We start from the raw sequence: 12259 nt of genomic DNA, 5'->3' as shown, positions 1-12259 counted from the left end.
GTTCCTGTTTTATCCTTCATCATGTTGAGGCTGATGTTTGGGTAACTGATCGACGCTGGGGATTGCTATACGCTGGGAGATTTGCTATACTCCCCTGGCTTTACTACTAGCTCTTGTAAGAGCTTGTTCCTGGTTCCTGCTCTCTGGATGTAGGAGAGGTTCACCCACTGGAGCCTGGAGCCTTGTCGTAGGTCCAGGGTGGGTAGGAGACGGTGAGACCTCAACCAAGCTTCGGCGGTTCGTGGGGTCTGCAGTGCGTACGGTGTCAAGTGGAGTGCATGGAGTCCTCGGAAAGCACTAGGAGCATCCATTCAACGGAGGTACCCGGTCGGGTTGCTAGGCGTTCCGTTACAATTACCTTCATCATTTATAATCTCTGAGATGGGCAAGCTAGAATGTCTGATCTGGGGGTGGCTCGACTCTTTCAGATCAAGAGGGGCTAAATCAATCACATCCTTAAGAGTGAGAAGTGGTGAAGGAGTTGTCAGTATATTATTGTGAGAGGAGAACCATTCCCATATTGCTAGTGAACATCTTATCAAGGGGTTTTGAATTTGGTGGGATGAGGGGAAGGGTTTCCCAGCTAGTAATAAAGCTCTGGGGGTAGAGGGAAGAAAATTACTTTCCATATGCACCCAGAATTTATGGGGAAGGGCTCTAATCTAGTCCACTACTCTGGCTAGATGTATGGCCTTCATATACAGTTCAGGGTCAGGGAGATTAATACCTCCCAGATGTTTGGGTTTAGTGAGAGTGTCAAAGGAAATTCTAGATCAACACCCTTTCCAAATAAATTTGTGAACTGCTTTATTAAACTTGTTGAAAAAGGACCTCGGAAGCTTGATAGGAAGAGCCTGCATGACATATGTTAATCTGGGCAAGATCAAAGCCGAGACCATGTTCTTCCTGCCAAACCATGAGAGGTATGGGAGGTCCAATGAGTCCATCTGGTCAATAAGAGAGCGTAAAAGTGGGGCAAAATTCAATTTATATAGATCCGCGGTATTAGGAGATATTTTCACCCCTAAGTAAGTTAATAGTTGTGTGGACCAGTTGAAAGGCGAATGGAGTTTGAGAGACCTAATTACCGAGGGAGGAAAGCCTTTATGTAGGAGTTGGGATTTGGCAGGATTCACTTTAAAATTAGATAGGGCACCAAATAAATCCAGCAAGGATAAAATAGATGGAAGGGATTTCTTCGGGTTAGTTGTGAGAAACAAGAGATCGTCAGTGAAGGCGGCCAGTTTAATTTCCTGATCACCTACCCTGAGTCCCACAATATCTTTCTGTTGTCTCAGAGCTTGTAGAAGCGTTTCCATTACTAATACAAATATGAGGGGGGAAAGGGGGCAGCCCTGTCTAGTGCCATATTGTATACGAAAGCTGGGGGATAAAGTGCCGTTAACTGATACTGATGCTGAGGAAGAGTGATACATAGCTGTGACCGCATTAGAGAATTGATCCGGGATGTTGAATTTAGAGAGCGTGAGGTTAATAAACAACCAGTCTATTCTATCAAAAGCTTTCTCAGCATCAGTACCCAACAGGACCATAGGAATCTCTTTGAGAGAGGAGAAATATAAGGCGTTCAGAATTTTCATGACATTATCTTTCCCCTCTCTCCCTTTAACAAAACCAACCTGATCAGGATGTATTAGGGAGGGAAGAAATTTTTGTAATCTAATAGCCAACATTTTAGCTAATAGTTTTAAGTCAGTGTTAAGCAAAGATATAGGGCGGTAGTTCGAGCATAGTGAAGGGTCTTTACCAGGTTTGGGGATGATCGTAATTCTGGCTCTGGACATGTCAGGTGATACCGGGGTGTTGTGTAGGGCATTATTGCATATTGGAAGAAGGTGGGGAAATATGATATCGGAAAAGGCTCTGTAATAGGACAGGGGTAAGCCATCTGTGCGGCATACATATTAGGACATCGTCAGACATCATCCACAACTCCCTCCTCTGTCAGGCAAAACTCCATCCTCCGTCAGGCAAAACTCCCTCCTACCTCAGACATCATCCACAACTCCCTCCTCCGTCAGGCCAAACTCCATCCTCCGTCAGGCCAAACTCCATCAGTCCTCCTCCCTCAGACTAAACTTCCTCCTCCCTCAGGCTATACTCCTTCCTCCCTCATCCCAAACTCCTTCCTCCCTCATACGTCAGCCCAAACTCCTTCCACACTCATCCCAAACTCCTTCCTCCCTCAGACTACAGCCCAAACGCCTTCCTCCCTCAGCCCAAACTCCCTCCTCCCTCAGGCTTCAGCCCAAACTCCCTCCTCCCTCAGCCCACACTCCCTCCTCCTTTAGACGTCAGCCTAAACTCCCTCAGACCTCAGCCCAAATTCCCTCCTCCCTCAGACCTCAGCCCACACTCCCTCCTCCTTCAGACGTCAGCCCAAACTCCCTCAGACCTCAGCCCAAACTCCCTCCTCCCTTTAGACGTCAGCCCAAACTCCCTCCTCCCTTAAGACGTCAGCCCAAACTCCCTCCTCCCTTTAGACGTCAGCCAAAACTCCCTCCTCCCTTTAGACGTCAGCCCAAACTCCCTCCTCCCTTTAGACGTCAGCCCAAACTCCCTCCTCCCTTTAGACGTCAGCCCAAACTCCCTCCTCCCTTTAGACGTGAGCCCAAACTCCCTCCTCCCTTTAGACGTCAGCCAAAACTCCCTCCTCCCTTTAGACGTCAGCCAAAACTCCCTCCTCCCTTTAGACGTCAGCCAAAACTCCCTCCTCCCTTTAGACGTGAGCCCAAACTCCCTCCTCCCTTTAGACGTCAGCCCAAACTCCCTCCTCCCTTTAGACGTCAGCCAAAACTCCCTCCTCCCTTTAGACGTCAGCCAAAACTCCCTCCTCCCTTTAGACGTCAGCCAAAACTCCCTCCTCCCTTTAGACGTCAGCCAAAACTCCCTCCTCCCTTTAGACGTCAGCCCAAACTCCCTCCTCCCTTTAGACGTCAGCCAAAACTCCCTGCTCCCTTTAGACGTCAGCCCAAACTCCCTCCTCCCTTTAGACGTCAGCCCAAACTCCCTCCTCCCTTTAGACGTCAGCCCAAACTCCCTCCTCCCTTTAGACGTCAGCCCAAACTCCCTCCTCCCTTTAGACGTCAGCCCAAACTCCCTCCTCCCTTTAGACGTCAGCCCAAACTCCCTCCTCCCTTTAGACGTCAGCCAAAACTCCCTCCTCCCTTTAGACGTGAGCCCAAACTCCCTCTCCCTTTAGACGTCAGCCCAAACTCCCTCCTCCCTTTAGACGTCAGCCAAAACTCCCTCCTCCCTTTAGACGTGAGCCCAAACTCCCTCCTCCCTTTAGACGTCAGCCCAAACTCCCTCCTCCCTTTAGACGTCAGCCAAAACTCCCTCCTCCCTTTAGACGTCAGCCCAAACTCCCTCCTGCCTTTAGACGTCAGCCAAAACTCCCTCCTCCCTTTAGACGTCAGCCCAAACTCCCTCCTCCCTTTAGACGTCAGCCAAAACTCCCTCCTCCCTTTAGATGTCAGCCCAAACTCCCTTCTCCCTTTAGACGTCAGCCAAAACTCCCTCATCCAAAACTGCCTCATCCATCAGGTGTCAGCTCACAAACTCCCCTATGCCACGCCCCCCAATTTAACCTTCAGGCACACTGTTCAATCAGCATAGGTAGTGTTCAAAGATCCTGCTGCTGATTGGCTAGTGGCAGGCAGTAGGCGTGCACCCAGTGTGGCAGTCAGTGTAACATGATCTGCCGGCCACCAGTGTTATTCAGGCAGCCCAGCAGATAAGGTGTCCGTCCCCAGCAAGCAGAAGAGCCGTGGTTCACACAGCGAGCAGCCTCCTACACAGTAAGAAACTGGCATTTCCCCTCCCCCCCACTCAAGATGACGGAGCGGCATCCTCAATTCATGGATCCCCGCTCCCAAACCCCCCTCCCCAGATGCCGTGATCCCCCGCTCCCCTCCCCAGATGCCGTTATCCCCGGCTCCCCTCCCAGATGCCGTGATCCCCCGCTCCCCTCCCCCCTGCACAGATGCCTCGATCCCCGCTCCTCTCCCTCTCATAGATGTTGCGTTCCCCTGCTCCTTTCACCCCCCTCTCATAGACTCTGCGGTCCCCGGCATCTCTCCCCCCCCCCCCCCCCCTCTCATAAACTCTGCGGTCCCCGGCTTCCCCTCACCCTGCGTTCAGCTCCTTTCTCCCACCAGTCTGCTGCACTGCTTTTTCAGCGTCCCGGTGGTTACCATGGCAACTGGATGCCTTCCCAGGCATCCAGCTTGCTATGGTATAGTTAAGCCTGAGCAGGCTAAGTTTAAGTGAAGACACTCTGCAGTACACTATATAGTGTATTGCAGAGGAGGCATCAGACCCACTGGATCTTAAAGAACCAAGTGGGTCTGGGTCAGAAGATTAAAAGTAAAAAAAACACTAATAAATAAAAAATAAAAATAAAAAATGTTTTCAAAGAATAGAATGAAACAAATAAAATACCCTACACATGTTTGGTATCACCGGGTCGTAATGACACAATCTATGAAACGGTCATGTAACTTTCCCCGCACGGTGAACTACATAAAAAAATATTATGGTATTAAAATTTTGCTCACCTTTCTATAAAAATGTATTAAAAGTTATTTTAAAAAATCGTATGTACCCCAAAATAGTGTCATCAAACCGTCACCTCATCCCGCAAAAAATGAGACAATCGTCCAAAAAATAAAAAAAACTATGGCTCAGAATATGGAAAAACTGTGAAAAATAAACAATTTTTTTTTGTCACCTTACATCACAAAAAGTGTAAAAGCAAGTGATCAAAAACTCACACGCACCCCAAAATAGTGCCAATAAAACCGTCATCTCATCCCGCAAAAATCATACCCTACCCAAGGTAATCGCCCAAAATCTGAAAAAATTATGGCTCTCAGACTATGGAAACACTAAAACATGATTTTTTTTGCTTCAAAAATGAAATCATTGTGTAAAACTTAGATAAATTAAAAAAATAAAAATACATATTAGGTATCGCCGCGTCCGTATCGACCGGCTCTATAAAAATATGACATGACCTAACCCCTCAGATGAACACCGTAATAAATTTAAAATAAAAACTGTGCTAAATAAACAATTTTTTTGTCACCTAACATCACAAAAAGTGTAATAGCAAGTGATCAAAAACTCACACGCACCCCAAAATAGTGCCAATAAAACCGTCATCTCATCCCGCAAAAATCATACCCTACCCAAGGTAATCGCCCAAAATCTGAAAAAATTATGTCTCTCAGACTATGGAAACACTAAAACATGATTTTTTTTTGCTTCAAAAATGAAATCATTGTGTAAAACTTAGGAAAATTAAAAAAATAAAAATACATATTAAGTATCGCCGCGTCCGTATCGACCGGCTCTATAAAAATATGACATGACCTAAGCCCTCAGATGAACACCGTAATAAATTTTAAATAAAAACTGTGCTAAATAAACCATTTTTTTGTCACCTTACATCACAAAAAGTGTAATAGCAAGTGATCAAAAACTTACACGCACCCCAAAATAGTGCCAATAAAACCGTCATCTCATCCCGCAAAAATCATACCCTACCCAAGGTAATCGCCCAAAAACTGAAAAAATTATGGCTCTCAGACTCTGGAAACACTAAAACATGATTTTTTTTGCTTCAAAAATGAAATCATTGTGTAAAACTTAGATAACTAAAAATACATATTAGGTATCGCCGCGTCAAAATCGACCGGCTCTATAAAAATATGACATGACCTAACCTGTTAGATGAATGTTGTAAATAACAAAAAATAAAAACTGTGCCAAAACAGCTATTTCTTGTTACCTTGCCTCACAAAAAGTGTAATATAGAGCAAACAAAAATCATATGTACCCTAAACTAGTACCAACAATACTGCCACCCTATCCCGTAGTTTCTAAAACGGTGCCACTTTTTTGGAGGTTCTACTATAGGGGTGCATCAGCAGCAGTGTTCCCTCTAACCCTTGGCAGCTGCTGAGCATGGTCGGCTCAGAGCTGGTCACTGCACCACCATAGGTTGGCAGTATGAAAAGCGAAAATAATTGTCACATCAAATACAGAGTACAATCCATGCACCATCCCGTACAATACAGTGTAATCCCTGCACATTGCTGTACAAAGTACAATATATTTCTCACGCCATGCTATACAATATACAGTATTGAACCTACACTGCAGGGTTTTGCTATATATTGCACGCCATGGTACATAAAATGAAGGATACGCTACGTAGTAGGGATCGACCGATTATCGGTTTTACCGATATTATTGACCGATATTCAGGATTTTGGCAGTTATCGGTATCGGCATCTATTTTGCCGATATTCCGATAACGTATTGGGAACACAGATCGCGCTGCTCTCAGCGCTCTCCGTGTTCCCTCAGCAGCACAGGGGAGAAGGAGGCAGTGTCTCCGTCCCCCTGTGATGCTGCTGCTGCTGCCGCCAATTAGAGGAGAGAGGACAAAAGAAGGGGAAGGGCTGTGGCCACCGCTCCACCAATGAAGATAAGTCTTTCATCAATTCATATACAGGAGGCGGGAGCTGGCTGCACAGCCGGCTCCCGACCTTTATGAGCTGTAGCTGCGATCTGCGGTAGTTAACCCCTCAGGTGCCGCGGACCGCAGCTACCGCTCATAGAGGTCGGGAGCCGGCTATGTGATTCTGCAGCCAGCTCCCGCCTCCTGTATATGAATTAATGAGAGATTTCTCTACATTGATGGCGCAGTGCGCCCCCTCAAGCCCCCCAGTATTAATCATTGGTGGCGCAGTGCGCCCCCCAAGATTAATCATTGGTGGCGCAGTGCGCCCCCCACCCCAGTATTAAAAACGTTGGTGGCGCAGTGCGCCCCCCCACCCAAGCCCCCCCCCCTCTAGTATTAATCATTGGTGGCAGTGGCCACAGGATCCCCTCTCCCCTCCTCCTCTGATCGGAGCCCCAGCAGTGTAATGCTGGGGCTCTGATCAGTTACCATGGCAGCCAGGGCGCTATTGAAGCCCTGGCTGCCATGGTAAGCTCCATGCTGCCGTGTGCACAAAGCACAGAGCAGCAGGGACAGTGTGAGATCCTATTCACCCTGATAGAGATCTATCAGGGTGAATAGGACAAGGGTTCTAGTCCCTAAGGGGGCTAAAAGTTAGTAAAAAAAAAACCCACAAAAATATTAAGTATATTTGAAAAATAAAGATTTCCAAAAAAATAAAAATACACATTAACAATAAACATATTATTTTTCAGCAGATTTGTGTAGGAATTTTTTTTTTTCAAAAATGAAAATTTCCAGAATATCGGTATAAATTATCAGCTATCGGCCTGAAAGTTCACAAATTATCGGTATTGGCCCTAAAAAATCAATATCGTTTGATCCCTAATACGTAGTATGCACGCCCCCTTCCCTCATTCACTATATTGGGTTACATGCAGGTTTTCTCCGAGTCCTGAAGGGTCACTCAATGGCTCTGGCTGGGTGCTGTGTACGTTGTTGACTTGGGGCACCACAGAGTCCTACTCACCGTGATTGTAAAATAAGTTATTAATCCCTTGAGGGGTGTACTTTGTTAAATCGGTTAAATTTTTGCGTGCTTTCTATTATGTAAGGCCCACAAAGTGACTTCAAACATGAACTTGGTCTTAAAAAGTGGGTTTCATAAACTTTCAGAAACAGTTCAAGATTTGCTTCCAAACTTATAAGCCTTCTAACATCCCCAAAAATATAATTAAATTTTCCCAAAGATCAAAACATGAAGTAGACATGGGGAATGTAAATAAATATTTGTCGTCTTCTATTCACTGTCTCCCACATAAGTTTCCATTTGGATTATGGATACGATTTTTATTCAGTGTTACTTTGGCAGCAAGGACGCTATTAAAGTCCTGGCTGCCATAGTAGTAGTGGGGAGCAGCATACTTACTGTCCGTGCTGCTCCCGGGGCGCTCCAGTGTGGCGTCAGGGCGCCCCAAGCGCATGGATCACGTGATCGCATGGCACGTCATCCATGCGCATGGGGCGCTCTGACGTCAATCTGGAGCGCCCCGGGAGCCGCACGGACTGTAAGTATACCACTCCCCACTACTACTATGGCAACCAGGACTTTAATAGCGTCCTGGGTGCCATAGTAACACTGAAAGCATTTTGAAGACTGCTCCGTCTTCAAATGCTTTCAGTACACTTGCGTTTTTCCGGATCCGGCGTGTAATTCCGGCAAGTGGAGTACACGCCGGATCCGGACAATGCAAGTGTGAAAGAGGCCTAAAGGATTTCAATAATGGATTACTTACTGTTATTGGTGCTGTACTCTTGCAGTTATCCCCCCACCACCACCTAAGTATCTTGAATAGTGAGTAGCTTTTCAATTTAGCAGGCTAGGTTCCCCAGCCTCCTCTGTAAGCCGCTCAATACCTGTACTTTAGTTTAATAATCATAGTAGTTATTCTCATTTACTTGTGACATGGAGCCAGTGTTTCACATGAGTGCTCCGCTTGACATCTCAGAATAAACTAAAATATTGCTATGATTTTTATTTTTATTTTTAGATATGGCCGAAAAAATAAAGGCTGTTGAAGAATATGACCAATTAAGAAAGGATATGCAAGATGGTAATTATTCTTAAATATGATATATATTAAATTTTTAGATTATTTAATTTTGGAAACACAGGTTGTAGATATGCTGCATAATCTTCATTCGCATATAAGGTGTTATAATTTCCTTTACAGTCAAATTGACTTATCTTCTCGTTTAATTTATTAAAAAATTAATTCTTTATTGTGTCTGCAACGTTTATTTGCCCTTCCAAAGTGTTACTGTCAACTTCTATTATTTATTAGGTTAAGATGGACACTGTTCAGATGAGGCGTATCACTATGTTGTCAATTCTATAACATTAATATAGTATATCTTTTCTTATTTATGTTTTGTAAGCTTCTTCAATGCTGCTCAATGTGGTCCCCATACAAGTTAAAAAAACATGCACTCAAGCTGCTGCTACTTATACTAACAGCAGCTCGTTGTCTAGTCTCCCGAGCCTGGAAAAGCCCCGAACCACCACGGGTCTCTGATTTGTATGGAGGGTGATGGAGGTCCGAACAATGAAGTACTCCACTGCTATGTTTCCGGACAAAATGGCACTCTTTAATGCCATATGGGATCATTATTGGGCCACTAGGCAACCTTGATGATCTCTTGTGAACGGAATGTTCCCCCCTCCCTTTTTCTATGTCTTTGTCCATGTCATTTGTCTTGTTTGTTGAGTATTTGTTGGGTTGAGTATTTTTGGTTGAGAAGCTCTGGGCCTTAGGGTCCTTAAGGCTCTCCCGCTTCTACCTGATGTCTCTTTATTTAGGATATATTGCACAACAGCCCGTCATCGGGCTGGTTACAGGTAAACTCAGCCTCAGTTAGTTCAATTTAATGCTTTATTTTTGTTTGGTTTTCTATGCTTCATCACTGACTATTATCAAGTGTTACATATGCCCATCCAATATGTATGTGATATATTTTGTGTATTATCCTTACCTTGTACTTCTGTGCATTATTCTACTGTAAAAGTGTATTCACGTTTCTGTTTTACACCATAATAAACATACAATTTTATTTTTAAAAAAACACAGGGTGGCGTTCTAATCCGGATTTTTTGTTCGCTTCATGTGTTAAAGGTTTGCATGTTTAAAATATGCCAACATGCTGTATCAAATAACTTCCATGTTATTCAAAGGATAACGAAACAATTAATTTAAGATGCATACTTTAGATTTATTGATTTTCATTGTCTCTTTAGGCATTTTAACGGAGAAAGGGTTTCACACCTAAGTAAAAAGTTTGTTGACTGACTTGCCAACTACATCAGCAATGTCAAAATGCAAAGGTATTTCAATCTTATAAAAAAGTACTATAGGTTTTTGGTATAGGCAATGGCCTCAGCTGACTATATTTTCAATAGACAAAGGTCTTTTACAGAATATTATAATGTTGAACCGTACATAATATACAATGTTACGGACACTGTTAAAGTTTATATCTGAAAGCATTCAATGGCTTTAGTTGATCAATCCGAATGAGCATTTAACTCAATTAAATAAATACCTTTATTACTGAAGTGTCATCACTTACTGGCTGTCTGTTTGTGCTTCCCTATAGTATATGGAGGAATTACATGTACTATTTGTGAGATTTGCTAGGGTTAGCTCTTCCTTGGGACACTACGTGAGGGCTGCTCCATTAACAATTCTGGGGACGCTGTATGGGACAAAGTACAAGCTCTTGTCCTCTACATAGACATTGATTTATATAGTTTAACAGCTACAAATTAATTTTATTTATTACTTTTAGATGCTGCAGAAATTTTTTCTGAAATGAAAAAAGGTCAGCAACACACTAAACTTGGGAAAAAAAACAATTTCCACTTACGAAAGCCAAAGAAACATTTTTGAAGGTTGATTCAATATTACTTTGACAAATTTTAGTTATAACTTTAGTTAAACATTATAAAATCTCATGATAGTACAAAATTTGTATCATATAGAACCTGTAACATGTAAAGATTTTTGGACATATGATGTTTTATAAAATCTAAGGAGAGGAAAAGTTGACCAGTTGCCTGTAGAAACTATTAAAATTGGGTAGGGGTGGTAAATAGATAACAATTATTAAGAAATTAATTTATATTATGGAAAAAAAAATTGTGAAACTTTTTATTTCCCCCCAAAAAAATTGTCAAATCGCTTTTTAAAGTTTTACAAAGGCCTTGTTAAGAATGAAAGAAGCAATCCAATTGGTTGGTATGGGCAACTGGTCAACTTTTTCTCAGTGCAGGTTTTGATAAATGTAACCCATTGTTTTAGTCTGCATATTGTGTATATTAGACTTTATACTTTAAAGGAAAACAATCATACTTTTCTCTCTCTCTCTCTCTCTCTCTCTCTCTCTCTCTCTATATATATATATATATATACAAATATATTTTCCCCAGTCGTCTCCCTGGCAGCACAACTTGAGATTGACTTCCTGTGATAGGACAGGAAAAAACAGAGGTTAAGAACCCCACCTCTTCCGCTAATCACCAGTGATTTTTCCTGTCATGTCAAGGAAGCAATTCCAGAGAGGTGTGCTGGGAGCTCGTCTGGGTTCCTAAGCTTAACTCTGCAAGTAATTTAACTTTTTTTTTCTCTTACCGGATTGTTCTCAGGCTTGAGGCCGGTTCCGGAGGTCCGGCTCTTCCCTCCTCTGTATGCGGCCTGTGCCCGGGCCCCTCAGTGTTTGGTGGCCCCGGGGAAGCTACCTCCTGTGGCGGTCCAGTGGGGCTTGAATCGGAGTGGATAGGCGGCCGGAGCGAGGCTAGGACGCTCTTCCCTCTGGCCGCCGTGTGATGACGTCGGACGCTGAGGGGGCGTGGCTTAGCGTCATGACGTGGCGCGGCCGGAGGACTGGCTGGGAAGTTTAAAAATGCAATGCGTCCTTCAGAATGCGCCCAACATCTCCTCACCTGCCTGCAGTGCTTTCGCAACCTGCTGTGGACGGGACGGACTATGAGTTTCCCTACCACCGCCGGCTCTGGAGTGGAGCCCCCAGTACTTCCGATTCTGTGAGTAGCCTGTGTCAGGCGCCCCTTGTATGTTTGTTTCCCCTTTAGTGGTTGACCCTCTCTCCCTTGTGTATTGCATGGAGAAAAGGAGTCCTCCTCTTCCACTAAGGTTAAACCCAGGAAGTGTGGCTTCTGTGTTAAGCGCTTACCTTCCTCTGGGTCTAAACTGCTATGTAAGGAGTGTACCGCCTCAGTAGTCAAGTCTGAGACATCCAGTTTGCTTGAGGAAATAAAATCCATAGTTAGAGTGGAAGTCCAGTCTGCCATGGCTGCCCGGGAGACCTCCCCCTCCCCCAGCCACCCCCCCCCCCCCACATAGACCGAGTTCTTCTAAGGCTATTAGGAATGTTGGTAGTGATTCCGACTCCCTTAATCAGGAATTCTCAGACTCTGAGATATTGGAAAAATCTCCGGAGTCTGATGAAGATAATGAATCGAAAAAGTTTGTCTTTAGTCCTGAATATATCGAAGATATAATTAAGGCCATAAGAGCCACGATCAGGATAGAAATTCCCAGGAAACCTATGTCTGTCCAATAAGAAATTTATGGTGGGCTGGGGGGAGAGGCAGAGATCTGTTTTTCCTATTCCTGATAATGTGCAGAAAATCATCAATGCAGAATGGGATAAACCTGAAAAAGGTTCATTTATTCATCGTGGCATAAAAAA

Source organism: Bufo bufo, chromosome 1, assembly GCF_905171765.1.
Source record: "Bufo bufo chromosome 1, aBufBuf1.1, whole genome shotgun sequence".
Taxonomy (NCBI): Eukaryota; Metazoa; Chordata; class Amphibia; order Anura; family Bufonidae; genus Bufo; species Bufo bufo.
The sequence above is the reverse complement of the archived record's forward strand: the minus strand, read 5'-3'. Positions refer to the sequence as shown.